At 46.7% G+C, this 19287-nt stretch overlaps 1 pseudogene; it reads right to left on the bottom strand.

The window, feature by feature from the left end:
* Positions 1 to 12081: 12081 nt before the first annotated feature.
* LOC101600318 lies at positions 12082 to 13009 on the bottom strand (annotated as a pseudogene).
* Positions 13010 to 19287: the final 6278 nt, after the last annotated feature.

Here is a 19287-nt window from a genome sequence, read left to right as displayed (position 1 = left end):
GTGTACAAGCTGTACTGAGCTTTCTGTACATACAGATGATAATAAACACTGTCCTTCAAAAAAAGAAACAAAAAAACAAAAGACCATGAGAAGGATCACGTCACCCAGGCTCTTCCCTTCCACTGGGCAAGTCAGCATACCTCAAGGGCATGGGCACAAAAGCCCAAGGTACCTCCCTCTCTCCCTCTCTCTCTCTCCCTCTCTCTCTCTCTCTCTCATTCTCTCTTTCCCCTCACTTCCTGGCTCACACCCAACTGCCCTTCCCTGCTAATCCACCATCAATTCTCCCAGTGCCTTGCCCTGCCTCCTTTTCCTCAAACTCTTGCTCTGGGCCAGGAATTATAAACAAACTCCCTATTCCCAAGAAAAAAAAGATGTGGTCTCAGTCCTGGGATTCAAACCCTAACCTCTGACATTCTCCATTGTCTGCCTACAGCCTGTGATGCCCCAGAACACAGAACCCATACCCAGGCCCCCAGAAGGAATACGCAGTCTGTGACCCCAGAACAGGCAGCCCTCCCCCAGCCCCGCCAGGCAGAATATGCAGTCTGCTCTGCAAGCTCACGGTTGTGACCGGACATCACATGGACAGCATCAGGGACAGGCACATCCCCAGGGAGGCTGTGGTGACCATCACAGGCACTAAGCATCTTGTTCTTTTATTTTATTTATTTATTTATTTATTTCATCTTTGTCGTTGCTGTAAAATCAGCTAAACTTGGCATGGTGGCATACACCTTTAATCCCAGCACTGGGGAGACAGAGGTAGGAAGATTGCTGTGAGTTCAAGGCCACCCTGAAACTACATAGTTAATTCCAGGTCAGCCTGGGCTAGAGTGAAACAGTACCTTGAAAAACAAACAAAAAAAATCAGCTAAACTTGAACTCAACTTCAACCCCTGCTATGGGCTCAGGACCTGACCCTGCCCTCAGCAGGTGCCTCACACAACCCCCAGGCTAGGTGCCTGATCTCTGTCTGATAAAGATCTCTGAGAGATAAGAGACCCTAGTTGGATGGAGACAAAGCCTCCAAGACTTTCCACCGCCCTCCTCCTTGGCCCCAAACCACTGCTGTCTGTAAGGAGTCTGGAGTTAGTAGCCTAAGGGCCTGGGAAGGACAAGCTCTACCGGTGGCCTCTGGGCTGTCCCCCAGGCAAAGCCACTATGGACGTGACCTGCTGATCCTCAGTTCCTTACCTACACAACGGGCGGGCATAGTATGTCTTGGACGGGGCCAAAGCCTGGGACGCCCCACAAGGAGGCAGCTTCATGGGGGAGTAACTAGGCCAAGGAAAAGCGCCCCCTGCAGGCAATACCGTGGGATTCCCTCGGCCTCTGCTGACCCCTTGTGGCCAGCATGCGGCAGACCAAGAAATCCTGAGTGGTAAGACACAAAGGGAGGAGGTTCAGGATTGGATGCTAGAAACCGAGGTGACAGGTCAGCTGAGGAGTTTCCTGCCATCAGACAGGGTGCTTAGGACAACATGGGACAGCAGGGAGCATTCTGAATCAGATGTGCCACATCTTCACGTGAGGATGGCTGCCCAGGTGTGCAAAATAACGGCTCATCCAGACGGGCACTGGAGACCAGGGCACTCGTACTGTGTGCAGGGCTGGACAGCTCACACCTCTAACTCCAGCACCTCAAAAGTCGTCGCAGGGGGGGAAAAAAGACAAAATCAAAGATCTGGGCTGGAGACATGGCTCAGCGGTTAAAGGCACTTAACTTGCAAGCCTGACAGCTCGGGTTCCATTTCCCAGCACGCATGTGAAACCAGACGGCCATGCATCTGGAGTTTGTTTGCAGTGTAGAAGGCCCTGGCACACCCATACACACTCTCTGCCTCTCTCTTTCTCTCTCTCTCTCTCAAATAAATAAATAAAATATTTGTTTAAAAAAGAAAAGAAAGTCAGGGGTGGCGGTGCACACCTTTAATCCCAGTAGGAGGATGCCCATGAGTTCTAGGCCACTCTGAGACTACATAGGCTAGAGTGAGACCCTATCTTGAAATACCAAAAATAAAACAGAAAAGAAAAATCAAGAGTTTGTGGCCAGCCAAGTTTACACAAAAGACCCCATTTCAAAAAGTAAAAGAAAAATTAAAGCTAAAATCAGCAGAACACAATACCACATTACTAAGTGTGTGTTGAAGGCTGGACTTGAAGGCCCTGGAGGCCAACCTCAGGTGCCACCATCTCCCGATTCAACGAAACCTTCCTGGCCACCAACCCCAACAAGCCACACGAGTCCCCCTCCTCCTGGATGGGCCTGTCCCCCAACTTCCCTCTCTCACCACTGACCTGTCCTCCCACCCATGGCCACCGTAGGTTCAAAAGGAACAATTCCCTAAGTTTTCATTATACAAATACCCTTGGAGCTTTAGTCAGGAGGACACTGTCCAACCCATACCTCACCCTGCTGCTGCTGGACGCTGCCCGACTGGCCACAGAACCTGGAGCTTTCCCAGTTAGCATCTGTGATGACCTGATAAGCTTTTTCCCATAGAGACCCTCATCCTAAGAGCCTTAGTTGCCCACCTCTCACCCCTTTGTTTATTATTATTTGTATAAGTGTGACAAGAACCTTCACCATAAATCTACCCTCTGGGTATATGAGTAGGAATATAATGCAGTATTATTAATTATAGACACTCTGCTGTATATTAAATTAGGCTGAGGGATTTTTGTTTTGTTTTGTTTGTTTGCTTTTTTTGTTTTTCAAGGTAGGGTCTCACTCTAGTCCAGGCTGACCTGGAACTCACTATGTTGTCTAAAAGCTGAGTTTTTATGTAAGTGTGTGTGTGTGTGTGTGTGGTAGTCAGAGTACAATTCCGGATGTCCATTCTCATGTCTATTCTCACCTTGCATCTTGTTTGTGGCAGAGGCGTTTTATTGTTTTTTCATTTATTTATTCATTTATTTGAGAGAGAACTAGGCTGAGAGAGAGACAGAAAGGTGCCATGTGCCGCCTTGGGCATGTGCCACCTTGTGCATCTGGCTTACGTGGTTCTGGGGAATCGAACCTGGCTGTGACTTTGCAGTACGTCAACCACTAAGCCATGTCTCCAGCCCTGGGGCAGTTTTTGTTGTTTGCTGCCTGAGAGCTCTCAGGACTCTCCTGTCTCCGCCTCCCATCTCTCCACAGCAGAGCTGGGAATACAGACACTCACTGCTGCATCCAGTTTACACGGGTTCTGGAGTCCTGAACTCTGGTCATCATGCTTGCACAACCCAGGGTTTTAACAAGCTTTTTAAATTGGCATACGAAATACAGTGGGCTTCATTGTGACATCGTCACACGTTCATACACTTTGTACCTCTCCAGTCCCTTTACCCTCGACCCCTCCTGATGAGCCCCCCCCCCCCCAAGGAGCTCCCTGTATAGTGACTTTTCTCATCACTGCGACAGAAAACCTAGCAGAAGCAGCTTAAGGGAAGAAGGTTCATTAGGCTCGTGCTCTCAGAGGTGCAATCCCAGCTGGCAGGGGAGTTGTGGCGGAACAGCTCCGTGGTGGAAACAAGAAACTGCTGCTCCTCACACTGATGACCAGGAGGCAGAAAACAGGTCACCCCAGGATTGATCTGACCTCTAGAGCCCACCGTGAGGGCTGGAGGGATTGCTCAGCGGTTAAGGTGCAGAACGCAAGTAAGCCAGATGCACACGCGCTGAGCTTCGGGGATGCTGAGACAGGCCTGCCGCAAGCCTTCTCCGCCCCAAGGAGAAGAAGATCCAGAGTTAGCTAAACCATGCTCCCAAAATTCACTAAAACAAATAAAATGAGGGGCTGTGTGCAGCCCAGTCGTAGAGCATTTACTTATCACACATGAGGCAGTGGACTCTATCCCCAGCATTAAAAGAAAATAATTCAAGCCAGGCATGGTGGCACACGCCTTTAATCCCAGCACTCGGGAGGCAGAGGGAGGAGGATTGCTGTGAGTTTGAGGCCACCCTGAGACTCCATAGGGAATTCCAGGTCAGCCTGAGCTAGAGTGAGCCCCTACCTTGAAAAACCACATAAATAAGTAAATAACCAGGAGCCAGGTATAGTGCCACATGCCTTTAATCCCAGCACTCGGGAGGCAGAGGTAGGAGGATAGCTGTGAGTTCAAGGCCAGCCTGAGACTACATACTGAATTCCAGGTCAACCTGGGCTAGAGCAAGACCCTACCTTGAAAAACCAAAAATAAATAAATAAATAAATAAAAATCAATACTGGAGGGATTGCTTAGTGGTTAAGGCTCTTGCCTGCAAAGTCTAACAACCCAGGTTCAATTCCCCAGTGCCCACGTTAGCCAGATGCACAAGGTGGTGCACACATCTGGAGTTCATTTGCAGTGGCTAGAGGCCCTGGTGCACCCATTCTCCCTATCTCTCTCTCTCTCTCATATAAATAAGCAACCAAACAAACAAATAAATAAAAATAACTGCAGTTCCTCAGTCAGAAGGCACCAGACAGGAAACATTCCCATGCCATCAAGCGGGTGGTGGTGAGGACCTCAGGATTCCTGTGGGAAACAAGTAAAGGGAATTGTTATTTTGTTGTGGGTTTTTTTTTTTTTTTTTCATTGCCACTTCCTTTTCTGCTTGCAGCAAAATTGAATGGCCCTTCACAAAGGCCTGATAGAAGCCTGAGGCACTGAAAGGACTCCAACAGAAGTCCAGAACACAGGAGGGAGGAGCCTGGGGCAGGGCGGGGAGCCTTGCCAAGCAAACTTGCTTTGGCAGGAAGGAACCCCTATTTCAAGGGGGGGCTCAAAGTGTGAGGATAGGCTCAACACCTTCCCCACGAGGCTGGGCAGAAGCAAACCAAGGGTTGAGGTTGGCAAAATCAAAAGTGACACATGCCAGGCGTGGTGGCACACGCCTTTCATCCCAGCACTCAGGAGGCAGAGGTAAGAGGATCACTGTGAGTTCAAGGCCACCCTGAGACTGCATAGTAAATTCCAGGTCAGCCTGGGCCAGAGTGAGACCTTACCTCAAAAAAAAAGTGACACATGTTCATGGATTTTGTCTCGTTGAGATATGGTTTCACCATGAATCCTTAGGCTGGGCTTGAACCCATGCCAATCACTTGCTTTAGCTTCCCAAATGCTGCATTGCAGGCATGAGCCACAATGCCTGGCTTTCATGTCAATTATTAACAACAAAAATCAAATTTGAGAGCTGGAGAGCTGGCTCAGTAATTAAAGGTGCTGGCGCACAAAGTCTGACGAGCTGGGCTCCAGTCCCCAGGGTTCAAGTAAAGCCAGAGGTTCAGAGTGGCTCACGCATCTGGGGTTCCTTTGCAGAGGCAGGAGGCCCTGGCTTTCCCATTCCCACCCCCTTACTCTACCTTTCTGCTTGCAAACAAATAAATAAAATATTTTTCTAAAATAATGGGTTCAAAATATTTTCTAATTTTCCTTGTGATTTCTTCTTTGATTCATTAGGTGTTTAAAATGATGCTGTAAAGAAATCAGTAGCCTTCCTATATACTAACAATACACATGCTAAGATGAAATCAGGGACTCACTCCCATTCACAATTGCCTCAAAAAAAAAAATAAATAAATAAGTACCTTGGAATGAACCTAGCCAAAGAAGTGAAGGGTCTCTACACTGAGAACTTTAAAACACTCAAGACAGAAATTTCAGAAGACACTAGGAAATGGAAAGACATCCCATGTTCTTGGATTGGAAGAATCAATGTGAAAATGTCAATGTTACCAAAAGCAGCCTACACATTTGATGCAATCCCCACCAAAATTCCAATAGCAATATTCATGGAAATAGAAAAAAACCTCCTAAAATTCATTTGGAAGCACAAAAAGCCTCAAATAGACAAAACAATTTTGAGCACCAAAAATGAGACTGGTGGTATCACCATACCCAATTCTAAGCTATATTACAGAGCCACAGTAACAAAACCAGCATGGTACTGGCACAAAGACAGACACGTAGATTAATGGAACAGAATACAAAACACAGATGTAAGTACAGGAAGCTACAGCCATTTGATTTTCGACAAAGATGTCAAAAATACTCACTGGCTGGGCGTGGTGGCGCACACCTTTAATCCCAGCACTCGGGAGGCAGAGGTAGGAGGATTACTGTGAGTTCGAGGCCACCCTGAGACTCCATAGTGAATTCCAGGTTAGCCTGGGCTAGAGTGAGACCCTACCTCGAAAACCAAAAAATACTCACTGGAGAAAAGACAGCCTTTTCAGCAAATGGTGCTTAGAAAACTGGATATCTATATGTAGAAGGATGAAAATAGATTCTTATCTCTTTCCATGCACAAGAATCAAGTCCAAATGGATCAAAGACTTTAATATCTGACCTGAAACCCTGAAACTGCTAGAGGAAAAAGTGGGGGAAGCCCTTCAATATATTGGCATAGGAAATGACTTTCTGAATATAACCCCAGTTGCTCAGGAAATAAAACCACCAATCAACCACAGGGACCTCATGAAATTACAGTTTTTGTGCAGCAAAGGATACTGTAAATAGAGCAAAGAGACAACTACAGAATGGGAGAAAATCTTTGCCAGCTATATATCTGACATAGGATTAATATCCAGGATCTATAAAGAACTCAAATAACTAAGTAAAGCCAAGCATGGTGGCACACACCTTTAATCTCAGCCCTTAAGAGGCACAGGTAGGAGGATCACCATGAGTTCAAGGCCACCCTGAGTCTCTATACTGAATTCCAGGTCAGCCTAGGCTAGAGTGAAACCCTACCTCAAAAAAAAAAAAAAAAACTAAACTAAATAATAAGAAATCAAACAACCTTATTAAAAAATGGGCTATGGAACTAAATAGAAATTTTTCAAAGAAAGAAATACAGATAGAGCTGGACATGGTGGCACGCACCTTTAATCCTAGGATTCAGGAGGCAGAGATTGGAGGATCACTGTGAGTTCAAGGCTATCCTGAGACTACATATTGAATTCCAGGTCAGCCTAGGCTAGAGTGAAACTCTACCTTGAAAAACCAAAAAAGAAAAGAAATACAGATTGCCTATAAACATCTTTAAAAATGTTCTTCAACAAAACAGAACTCCAAACAGACTGGACCAAAGCAGAAACTCTTCAAGACATATTGTCATTAAGACTCTAAACATTGACACCAAAGAGAAAATCTTAAAAGCAGCTAAGGGAAAAACAGCACACCACATTCAAAGGTAACCCCATCAGAATTACATCAGACTTCTCAATGGAAACACTGAAAGATAGAAGGGCCTGGAATGAAACACTGCAAAGTCTAAGAACATATGGCTTCCAATCAAACTACTCTACCCAGCAAAAGTATCCCTCATAATAGATGGTGAAAGAAAAACTTTCCATGACAAAACTCAGCTTTACAATTATATGAACACAAAACCAAACCTACAGAGAGTAGAAATTCTCCACAGAGAAGAAACAAATAACCAAATTCAAATGCCTACAAGAAGCAGATCACAATAACCAAACTCAGAATAGGCACAAAATCTTCCAAGTCCATGGAAACACCAAACCACATATACCATCACAATATGGCAGGGATCAAATCAAAACTCACAGTCATTACCCTAAATATTAATGGCCTTAATTCACCCATAAAGAGACACAAACTAACAGGATGGATCAAAAAATTAGACCCCTCAATCTGTTGTCTTCAAGAAACCCACCTCAGCACTAAAGACAGACACCTCAGGGTGAAAATGTGGAAAACAATATTCCAAGCAAATGGGAATAGGAAACAAGCAGGCGTACCTATATTATTATCTGATAAAATAGACTTCAAACCAAAAATAATCAAAAAGACAAAGAAGGCTACTTCCTACTTATCAAGGGAACAATCCATCAGGAGGATATTACAATCATAAATCTGTATGCACCAAACACAGGGCACCACAGTTCATAAAACAAAACCTACTTGACAATAAAACAGAAATAACCACCAACACCATAAAAAAAAAAATGTTCTTCATCCTTAGTCATCAGGGAAATGAAAAGTAAAACAACTTTGAGATTCCATCTCACTCCTGTCAGAATGACTATCATCAAGAAAAAAAAAATGACAATAAATGCTGGTGAGGATGCAGAAAAAGAGGAACCCTTCTACACTATTGATGGGAATATAAACTCTTATAGCCATTGTGGAAATCAGTGTGGAGGTTTCTGAGACAGGCAAAAATAGATCTACCATAAGATTCATCTATAGCACTCCTAGGCATGTATCCTAAGGACTCTTCTCACTACCTTAGAGATGCTTGCACATCCATGTTTATTAGGGCTTTGTTCACAATAGCTAGGAAATGGAACCAGCCTAGATGTCCCTCAACTGATGAATAAATAGATAATGAAGATGTGGTACATTTATACAATGGAGTTCTATTCAGCGCTAAAGAAAAATGAAATTATGAAATTTGCAGGGAAATGGATGAATCTAAAAAGGATTACACTAAGTGATGTAACCCAGGCCCAGAGAGCCAAGTGCCATATGTTCTCTCATATATGTGGATCCTAGCTACAAATGTTTGGACTTTTATATGAGTTGAGACAAAAATCAGTAGCAGAGGCCAGTAAGCTAGAAAGGGGATATAGGGGAGGGAGGAGAGGGGAGGGCTTAAGGAGATGGTATTGTATATATGTAAGTAGATGAACAGATTACTGGGGATGGAATGGCCTAAGTGGGGTCAGGGGAAGAGACTGAATAAAGGAAGGGTAGGGGGAAGGTTAATCAAGATTTAAGAGGGTATAAATAAGCCATATGAAAACCTATTTTTGGGGACAATGGTACACCCAGAAATCATAGATTGTTATTAGAAAAATTTCAGTGCCAGGGATGGAATACCTTCCAGTGAGTTGTTGGCCAAGGAGGTCCCTGATGTCCCCAAAATATTACAGGCCATTGCTGAGAGTCTTGATTTACCACCTGAAACAGGTAGTAAGACCCTTGTGGTAGTTTGATTCAGGTGTCCCCGTAAACTTAGGTGTTCTGGATGCTAGGTTCCCTAGCTGATGGTAATTGGAAATCAAAGCCTCCTGGAAGCAGTGTATTGTTGGGGGCAGACTTATGGGTGTTATAGCCAGTTTCCCCATGTCAGTGTTTGGCACACTCTCCTGTTGTTATGGTCCACCTTATGTTGGCCAGGGGGTGATATCCACCCTCTGCTCATGTTGTCATTCCCCTACCATCGTGGAGGTTCCCCCCCCCCCAGCCTATAAGCCAAAATAAACTTCTTTTTCCCACAAGCTGCTCTTGGTTGGGTGATTTCTATCAGCAATGCGAACCGGACTGCAACAGTAAAGTGGTACTGAGGAGTGGGATTGCTGCTAGACACCTGACTATGTGGCTTTGGCCTTTTGGAGCTGATTTTCAAGAGAAATGTGGAAGGATTTGAAACCTTGGCCTAAGAGATACCTTGGAGTGCTGTAAGTACAGCTTGATGGACTAATCTGGTCAGAGCTGGAAGACCTGAATGCAGTAAAAACTGTGGACTATGATGTTTACCTTATGAGGGTGAGAAAGAGCTTTGCTTGGACTGGGCTAGCAGTTTGTGTTGGAAGCTTGCTGTTATGCCCATGTCCTGAGAAGTTGTGCAGGGTTGCTTTGCATAGAAATGAATGGGTGTGTGCAGAGGGATATGGCACAGAAAGAAAAAACTTTGGGTGAACTGTTGCCCATTCATCTGCAATTGAGAAATTACAACCTGTGAGATTGGGCCACCTGACCTGCACTGGGGCAACAGGAAGAAGGTAGACTCTTTTGGAGGGGCCTGAGTGCTCAAGGAGTGTCCTGTTCTCCAAAGTCTGCTATATTCCCCCCTGGATTAACAAATTGGCACCCTACCTGGTATTGTGAAGTATAAGAAATGCAGGAAAGAAAGGGTGTTGCAGTCAGGTGCGCATTGCTGGTAGAAATCACCCAACCAAGAGCAGCTTGTGGGAAAAAGAGGTTTATTTTGGTTTACAGGCTCGAGGGGGAAACTCCATGATGGCAGGGGAAACAATGGCATGAGCAGAGGGTGGACATCACCCTGTGGCCAACATAAGGTGTGCTGTACCAACAGGAGAGTGTGCCAAACACTGGCAGGGGGAAACTGGCTGTAACACCCATTAGCCTGCTCCCAACAAAACACTCCCTCCAGGAGGCATTAATTCCAAAATCTCTATCAGCTGGAAACCAGGCATTCAGAATGCCTAAGTTTATGGGGGACACCTGAATCAAAGCACCACATTCTGCCCCTGGCCCCTATAAACTGATATCCATACATAATATAAAATACAATGCATTCAGTACAACTTTGAAAGTCCCCGTAGTTTTTATCAATTCCAATGATGTTCATACATCCCCATAGTTCAAGATCTTTTAACTGAGCCGTAATACAAAAAAAAAAAAACATAATAGCACAGAATAAACTGCAAAAGATGGCACTGGGCGTAGCAAAGAAACATTCAACCAATACAAGATTTAAAACAACCAGGGCAATCATCAAACTCTGTAGCTTCAAGTCCAGCAACTCTAGCCAGTGACAAATCTCCAAGTCCAATAATTCTAACCAGCAATAAGTCTCTGGCATTCCAATTCTGCCTCTCCAGCTAGGCTACTCACAGTCATGGGAAACTTCATCCAGGGCTGGCAGCTTTCCTTAGCAGCCATCTCATGGTCCCAGCATCTCCACTGGGTCTCCACTGCAATCCACAGTTCATCCTCATGGCCCCATGGGGTCTCCATGCAGGCATCCAGCAAACCTGCTTCACCTTGCCCATGGCCATTTCCAAAACACAAGACTGTGTTGCAAACTCAATGACCCTCTCTTTCCTGCATTTCTTAACTCCACAATACCGGGTAGGGTGCCAATTTGTTAATCCAGGGGGGAATAAAGCAGACTTTGAAGAACAGGACACTTCTTGAGCACTCAGGCTCCTCCAAAAGAGTCAACATTCTTCCTGTTGCCCCAGTGCAGGTCAGCTGGCCCAGTCTCAAAGGTTGTAATCTCTCAATTGCAGCTGAATGGGCAGCAGTTCACCCAAAGATTTTTCTTTCTGTGCCATATCCCTCTGCACACACCAGTTCATTTCTACACAGTGCAACCCTGCACGACTTCTCAGGACACGGGCATAACAGCAAGCTTCTCACACAAACTGCTAGCCCAGTCCAGGCAAAGCTCTTTTTCACCCTCATAAGCCAAACCTCACAGTCCATAGTTCTTACTGCATTCGGGTCTTTCAATCTGACCAGAATAGTCCATCAAGCTGTACTTACAGCACTGCAAGGCATCTCTTAGGCCAAGGTTTCAAATCCTTCCACATTCCTCTTGAAAATCAGCTCCAAAAGGCCAAAGCCACACAGTCAGGTGTCTAGCAGCAACCCCACCCCTTGGTACCATTTTACTGTTGCAGTCCGGTTCACATTGCTGGTAGAAATCACCCAACCAGGAGCAGCTTGTGGGAAAAAGAGGTTTATTTTGGCTTACAAGCTGGAGGGGGAAGCTCTATGATGGCAGGGAAAACAATGGCATGAGCAGAGGGTGGACATCACCCCCTGGCCAACATTAAGTTGGATCATAGCAACAGGAGGGTGTGCTAAACACTGGCAAGGGGAAACTGGCTATAACACCCATAAGCCCACCCCCAACAATACACTCCCTCCAGTAGGCATTAATTCCCAAATCTCCATCAACTGGGGACCTAACATTCAGAACAACTAAGTTTATGGGGGACACCTGAATCAAACCACCACAGAGTGTCATTGAGTTTGCAACGTGGTCTTCTGTTTTGGAAATGGCTATGGGCAATGTGAAGCAGATTTACAGGACGCCTGCATGGAGACCCCATGGGGCCATGAGGATGAACTGTGGATTGCAGTGGAGACCCAGTGGAGATGCCAGGACCACGAGATGGCTGCTAAGGAAAGCTGCCAGCCCTGGATGACGTTTTCCAGGACTGTGAGTAGCCTAGCTGGAGGGGCAGAACTGGAACTCCAGAGACTTATTGCTGGTTAGAATTATTGGATTTGGAGATTTGTCACTGGCTAGAGTTGTTTAACTTGAACTTACAGAGTTTGATGTCTGCCCTACTTTTTTTTTTTTTTTTTTGCAAGCCTAATCCACTTTTTTTTTTTTTTTTTCTGTATAAAACCCTTATGTGGTAGCCACAGCTGGAGCCTGGGTCCTCTGCACTGTGACTCTGGTGTGGGTTTTCACAAGATGGTCAGTGAATTCCTGGTAGGGAGACTTGGTGAACACAGTCTCTTTCCAGAGGTCGGGGGTCAGAGAGCTGTAGGTCTTAGAGATGGCGTCAAAAGTGGCCTTAGCAAAGTTGCCCAGGGTGGCAGTGCAGCCCCTGGCTGAAGTGTAGCAGTCATCAATACCAGCCAGCAGCAGCAGCTTCTTGGACATGGGGGCAGAGACAATGCCAGTGCCCCTAGGGGCATGGATAAGGTGCACCAGCACAGAGCCACAGTGGCCTGTCACTTTACAGAGGACTGTGTGGGGCTTGCCCATCTTGTTCCCCCAGTAGCCTCTCCGGACAGGCACAATGGAGAGCTTGGCCAAGATGATGGCCCCTCAGATGGCAGTGGCTACCTCCTTAGAGCCCTTGACACCCAGGCCGACGTGACCGTTGTAGTCCCCAATGGCGACAAAAGCCTTGAACCTGGTATGCTGACCAGCACGAGTCTGCTTTTGCACTGGCATGATCTTCAAAACTTCATCCTTAAGGGACGCGCCCAAGAAGAAGTCAATAATCTCAGACTCCTTGATGGACAGGGAGAACATATAGATCTCCTCCAGGGACTTGATCTTCATGTCTTTGACCAGGTGTCCCAGCTTGGTCACGGGGATCCACTCCTTGTCTTCGGCTTTGCCTCCATGAGCCCCGTGGCCTCAGCCCCGACCACGGCCATGCCCACGACCGCGACCCCGGAGACCGCTGCCGAAACCTCCACGGAAGCCGCCGCAGCCTCCCAGGCCTGGGGCCCCGGGTCCTCCAGGCCCTCCCGCTGCACCGGCGTCATCCGCCATTTGGTGTTTTCCCGAGGAAGAAGCTGTCTGCCCTACTTAAATCTTGTGTTGGTTGAACGTTTCTTTGCTATGCCCAATGCCATCTTTTGCTGTGTGAATATTTATTCTGTGTCATTATGGGTTTTGGGGGAGGATTCTTTGGTATTATGGCTCATTTAACAGATTTTGGACTATGGGGATGTATGAACATCATTGGAATTGATAAAAAAAAAAACAAAACTATGGGGACTTTGAAAGTTGGACCAAATTCAATGCATCTTACATCATAGGTGGTTAATAGTTGGTGGAGGCCAGGGGCAGAATGTGGTAGCTTGATTCAGGTGTCCCTGATAAACCTAGGTATCTGGATGCTAGATTCCCTAGCTGATGGCAATTGGAAATTAAAGCCTCCTGGAGGCAGTGTATTATTGGGGGCGGGCTTATGGGTGTTATAGCCAGTTTCCCAATGCCAGTGTTTGGTACACACTCCTGTTGCTATGATCTAATTTATGTTGGCCAGGGGGTGATGTCCACTCTCTGCTCATGCCATCATTTTCCCTGCCATCATAGAGCTTCTCCCTCAGGCCTATAAGCCAAAATAAACGTCTTTTTCCCACAAGCTGCTCTTAGTTGGGTGATTTCTACCAGCAATGCGAACCTGACTGCAACACCCTATTGCTGAAGACTCTACTTGCCTGGACTGCAGGTCACTGAGAAATCAAGCTGGGGCTGAGCTGAAAACCTCCTCCATGTGGACCAGCTGACAGAAAGCTGGGAGGAGCCATGCTGCATGCAGCCCTATGTGAAAGACAAGTCATCAGTGGAGATAAACAACAGTGGGCACTGCAAGCCTTAGGTTTGGGCAGCTAGGCCAAACAAACCAACAGGTGCAACAGTGGCATGTATATTATGGAGGAAAACAGCTGCTCGCTGATTGGACAGGAGGCCCACTCCATGGGAGGGAATACATCCCTGATACTGAAAACCTATCACCAGGGAAGTCATGACTCCTGCTGGTATCTGGTTAAATGTATATATTATGCTCACCAAACAGCCTTCAATAAGCACTTTTCTTAATGTTCATACCCATATATTAATGCTACTCTCACTTTTGGTTAGAGAAGCTTCTCCTTTCCAATAGCAGTGACCTTGGGATGATTCAGAAGGCACCACAATGCTGAGAAGTGACAGAGGAGTGCTCAGCACTGAAATATCTCAGTCACACCTCCCAAAGCTCAGGGTCCATTGTGGAAGAAAGAATATAAGAACCAAAGGAAGGGTAGGACTCCTTACAATGCACTCTTGCAGATACAAAATGGCCTGGGTATCCATGACCTCACAGTGCCTGGTACAGCAGCGTGTGCCTGCAATCCCAGTGCTGGGGAGGTTGAGACAGGAGGGTCCCTGGGGCTTGCTGACTACCTAGTCTGGCCCTATTTCAGCAAGAAATCCTGTCTTGAAGCCATCAGTGGTGAAAGCAGTGGATGCTGCAAGCCTCAAGTATGGCCAGACCATGAGCCAATGGGTGCCACGTGTCTGTTCTGGGGGAAACCAACTGGTCTATACTGGACTGGAAACCCGCTCTATGGAAGGGAATATGTGCCTGGTACTGAAAACCTAATCAAAAGCCTATGGTGGGGGAGGTCATGAGCCCTAGGGGGTAACATCTGCTCTTGTCTGGCTAAATGCACATATTATGCTCACCAAACTGCCCGATAAGCACTTTACCTATTGTTCGTACCCATATATTAATGCTACTCTCACTTCTGGTTAGAGAAGCTTCTCTTTTCAGATGGCAGTGACGACTGGGATGACCCAAAAGGCCCCATAGTGCTGAGAAGAAGTGACAGAGGAGTGTTCCAGCCCTGAGACATCTCTACCACACCTCCCAAGGCTCAGGGTCCATTGTGGAAGAGGTGGCAGAAAGAATGTCAGAGTCGAAGGCAGGGTAGGACTGCTTACAATGCAACCTTCCAGACAGAAACTGGCCTTGACGTCCACGCCCTCGCAGTGCCTGGCACTACCTTCACAAGACCCTCAGAAGAGGAAGAAAGGATGATGACATCGAAATAAAAGGGAGGCTAAAAGGGAGGGGATATGATGGAGTGTGGATTTGTAAAGGGGAAAGTGGGAGAGGGGAGGGAATTGTCATGGTTTATTGTCTATAAGTATGGAAGCTGTCAATAAAATAAAATTTTTCTAAAAAGCGATCCTGTCTCAAAAAATAAAGGTGGAGAGCAACTGAGAAAGACTTCCAACACTGACTTCTGACTTCCACACACACGTGTGTACTCACGCCCACACACACACACATCTGCCCACACACACCAGCACCATACATGTATGCACGGCACACAAACATACACCTGTATGCAAGATAAAGCTACTGAGCCCTATTTATGACCTAGTGTGTTCTACCCTGTAGAATGTTCCATGTGCACTTAAAAATAAGTGTGTCATTGGGCTGGAGAGATGGCTTAGTGGTTAAGGCACTTGCCTGTGAAGCCTAAAGACCCAGGTTCAATTCTCCAGGTCCCACGTAAGCCAGATGCACACAGAGGCCCTGGTGTACCCATTCTCACTCTCTCTCTCTCTCTCTCTCTCTCTCCCTCCCTCCCTCCCTCCCTATCTCTGTCTCAAATAAATAAATCAGAAAAAAAAAAAAGTATTGCCGGGCATGGTGGTGCATGCCTTTAATCCCAGCACTCAGGAGGCAGAAGTAGAAGGATCACTGTGAGTTCAAGGCAACCTGAGACTACATAGGGAATTCCAGGTCAGCCTGGGCTAGAGTGAGACCCTACCTCAAAAAAACTAGTGTTGTTTTTTGCTACTTTATAAAAGTGCTTGATAGATGCCAGTTCGGTTTATTTGTGGTTTTGCCCCAGCTCTCTCCTGGAAGGCAGTCCTCAGCAGCTGGCCTCTCTGCAGACTAATGATAACTGCCTCTCCTACAGCAGTCTCTGTAGGGGGAACTCACCTCACGACTTAAGACTGTTTGGGGTGCTGGGACCTGGTTCTCACCCCGATTGATTCAGGTCAGCTCTGAAAGGCCAGCCCAAGTCCAGATTAAACCCCAAAAGTCTATTTCCTGCAGACCCAACCCACACAGCCTTAGCTCATTCAAACCATGGCAACTCTGATTTCAAAGCACAAACCAAGACCCACATTAGTCATAAGCACAAGGGGGCACACACTCTGGAGTTCGTTTGCAGTGGCTGGAGGCCCTGGAATGCCCATTCATTCTCTCTTTCTCACTCTCTCAAATAAATTAAAATAAAGATTAAATATTTAAATTTTTAAAAAAGAAATAAGGGGCTGGAGAGATGGCTTAGTGGTTAAGACAATTGCCTGCAAAGCCAAAGGACATCAGTTCAACTCCCCAGGACACACATAAGCCAGATGCACAAGGGGGCGCACGTGTCTGGAGTTCGTTTGCAGTGTCTGGAAGCCCTGACGAACCCATTCTCTCTCTCTCTCTCTCTCTCTCCCCCCCATTCTCTGTCTCTCTCTCCCCCTTTTTCTCTCTCTCTCTGAAATAAGTAAATAAATAAAAATAAAGTTTTTAAAAGAAAGAAAGAAGAAGAGGAAGAGGAGGGAGGGAGGAAAGAATGGAAGAAAGGGAAGAAGGAAGGAGAAAAGAAAACAATCAGAAGCTGGGTGTGGTCACGCACGCCTTTAATCCCAGCACTCAGGAGGCAGAGGTAGGAGGATCACCGTAAATTCGAGGTCACCCAGAGACTACATAGTGAATTCCAGGTCAGCCTGGGCTACAGTGAGACCCTATCTTGAAAAAAGATTTAATAAAAAACTAATCAGGGTCTCCAAGTGGGATTTCCCATTTCTGGGAACCTCTCCTGCTCTGCAGGAGCTCTGCCTTATTTTCCTTTACTTAAACTCTGTAATAAAATCTTTCTAAACGTCACCCTCCATGGTCTGTGGATCTCACTCACTGGAATTCATAAGACAAGAACCTGGAGGCCAGTGACTCGGTGGCAGTTTGGGGTGGCCGTGAACACCTGGCACCCTAACTCCTGAGAAAAGCTCTCTTGCCACATTTGTGGATGTGCACCTTTAATCTCGGGGCTCATCTGTGGAGGCCAAGGTAGGAATATCAACCTGAGCTCCAAGCCAGCCTGGGGCTACAGAATGGGTTCCTCCAGGTCAGCCTGGGCTAGAGACCCTGCCTAAAACAAACAAACAAAAATACATAATCAATAATAACAAGCTAACAAGACACACAGATTCCTGTCAAGTACCTTAAACTCAGCATGTCCAGAACAGACCCAGCTGCCCTTCCTTCCATGCCTTCTCCTTCCTCCTAACCAAATGCTTTCCTCAGAGGCAAAGCTGACCATGGGGCTGCCGATCCGTCTATGAGAAAGGCCAAAGGGGCTGAGCTGAGACATGGCTCGGCGGTTAAGTTGCTTCTGGCAAAGACCCAGGTTCAATTTCCTAGCACCCACATACAGCCAGAGGCACAAGGTGGTGCATGCGTCTGGAGTTTGTTTGCAGTGGGCTAGAGGCCCTGGTGCACCCATTCTCAATCTCTCTCTCCTTCTCTCTGCCTCTTTCTCTCTCTCTAATAAATAAATAAAAATTTAGAAATAAAAGCAAAATGAAATGCACAGTGTGAATTAAATGGTTAAAAATAATCCCACAACTATGGAGGTAGGAGGATTGCTGTGAGTTCAAGGCCAACCTGGGACTACATAGTAAGTTCTAGGTCAGCTTAGGCTACAGCAAGACCCTACCTGGGGATGAGGGGAGGACAAAAATAAAATCACAGGGATGGAGAGATGGCTTAGTGGCCAAAACACTTGCTTCCAAAGTCAAAGAACCCAGGTTCAATTCCCCAGGACTCATGCAAAGCCAGATGCATCTGTGGAGTTCATTTGCAGTGGCTGGAGGCCCTGGCGTGCCCATTCTTTCTCTCTCTCTCTCTCTCATAATAAATAAATAAATAAATAAATAAATAAATAAATAAATATCACAGTAAGAAGAAAATCCATGGGGGACGGGAGCTTGGGGGAGGGTTTCCAGTTCTGGAATGGGGTATTGAAGGAAGGCCTTAAGGAGAAGCCGTCTTTTGAGGAGAGAGCCTCGGCCTGATGAATAAGCCAGGCCTCGCAGTGAATAACCGCCCAGGGAGGAAGAGGTCCTCCCAGCAGGAAGAGCAAACACAAAGCCGGCGCCTCTTTAGGTAGTAAGTTCCCATAACTGAAGTGTGAATGATTGGCAGATTCAGCCTTCTCCCTCCTGGGATGTGGAAGAGTCAGTTGAGCAAACGAAGCTCTCTTCGATGGGGTATTGTAAGAACGGTGTCCTTTACACCCCATGTCCCCAAAATGCTGCAGCTCACTGCCATGTCGATGGTTCCAACAGCCGCGACATCACTGGGCAGCAGGCTCTTAGGGGGTCATTAATGGTCTTTTGAGTTGCAAAGTCCTTCAGGTCACGGAGGTTGCCATGGACCCAGGAATGGCATAGGTGGCCCAAGCAGGTGCACCCTCTTGCCTTGGGCAGGATAAGGCAAGAAGTGGCCTGGTACCCTCCTGACATTGGGCATCCCAGCACCCCTGGTTCCTCTTCCATCTAACCACTGCTCTGTCTCCATTGTCATTTCTTCTTTCTCCCAAGCTCCAGCCACAGGCCCCAGTCTCCTCTTCTCAATGATGCAAAGTTGGCAACATAGACCAGTCTCTCCACCCTGTCCTTCGTGGTCCCACACGAAGCCAACTGTCTCTTCCTACTTTCCTAAGCCACTCACCTGCACCAAAGCCCTCAGACCACTAGATCTTCCCGGGTCAGGTCGCGGAACCCTCAGCTACCTCCTCCACAAGAGTGCGGGGGGGGGGGGAGACACCACCAAGAGGACTACAGGCTAAAGGCACAGACACAGCACAAAAGAAACGTGAACAATCGTTATACGCACAAAAATCATGTGAATTACAAGAAAATGCTGTGGGGTTGTTTATTGTTAAACGAACTGTTTCTTTGCACAGTGTCTCACTATATAGTCCAGGCTAGCCTTGAACTCCTGCCCCCTCTGCCTCAGCCTCCCAAGTGCTGGTATTACAGACGCTTACCGCCACAGGGCAGTTACTGGGATTCTAGGCTGTGTGTAGGATGTCTGACTAAGCTTAGCTGCCCAGACACCTCTACTACACTGGGTTCAGTCCCCAGTGCTACTGAAGAGACTCAGTGTGGCTGGCCCCCAAGTTGTGCCGAGTTGACTCAACAAGGGAGATAGGGGGCTGGAGATAGCTCAGTGATTTACAGACTTGCTTGCAAAGCCTGATGGCCTGGGTGTGATT

The sequence above is a fragment of the Jaculus jaculus genome, chromosome 8, assembly GCF_020740685.1.
Source record: "Jaculus jaculus isolate mJacJac1 chromosome 8, mJacJac1.mat.Y.cur, whole genome shotgun sequence".
Classification (NCBI taxonomy): Eukaryota; Metazoa; Chordata; class Mammalia; order Rodentia; family Dipodidae; genus Jaculus; species Jaculus jaculus.
This window is presented reverse-complemented; position numbering and strand designations above follow the sequence as displayed.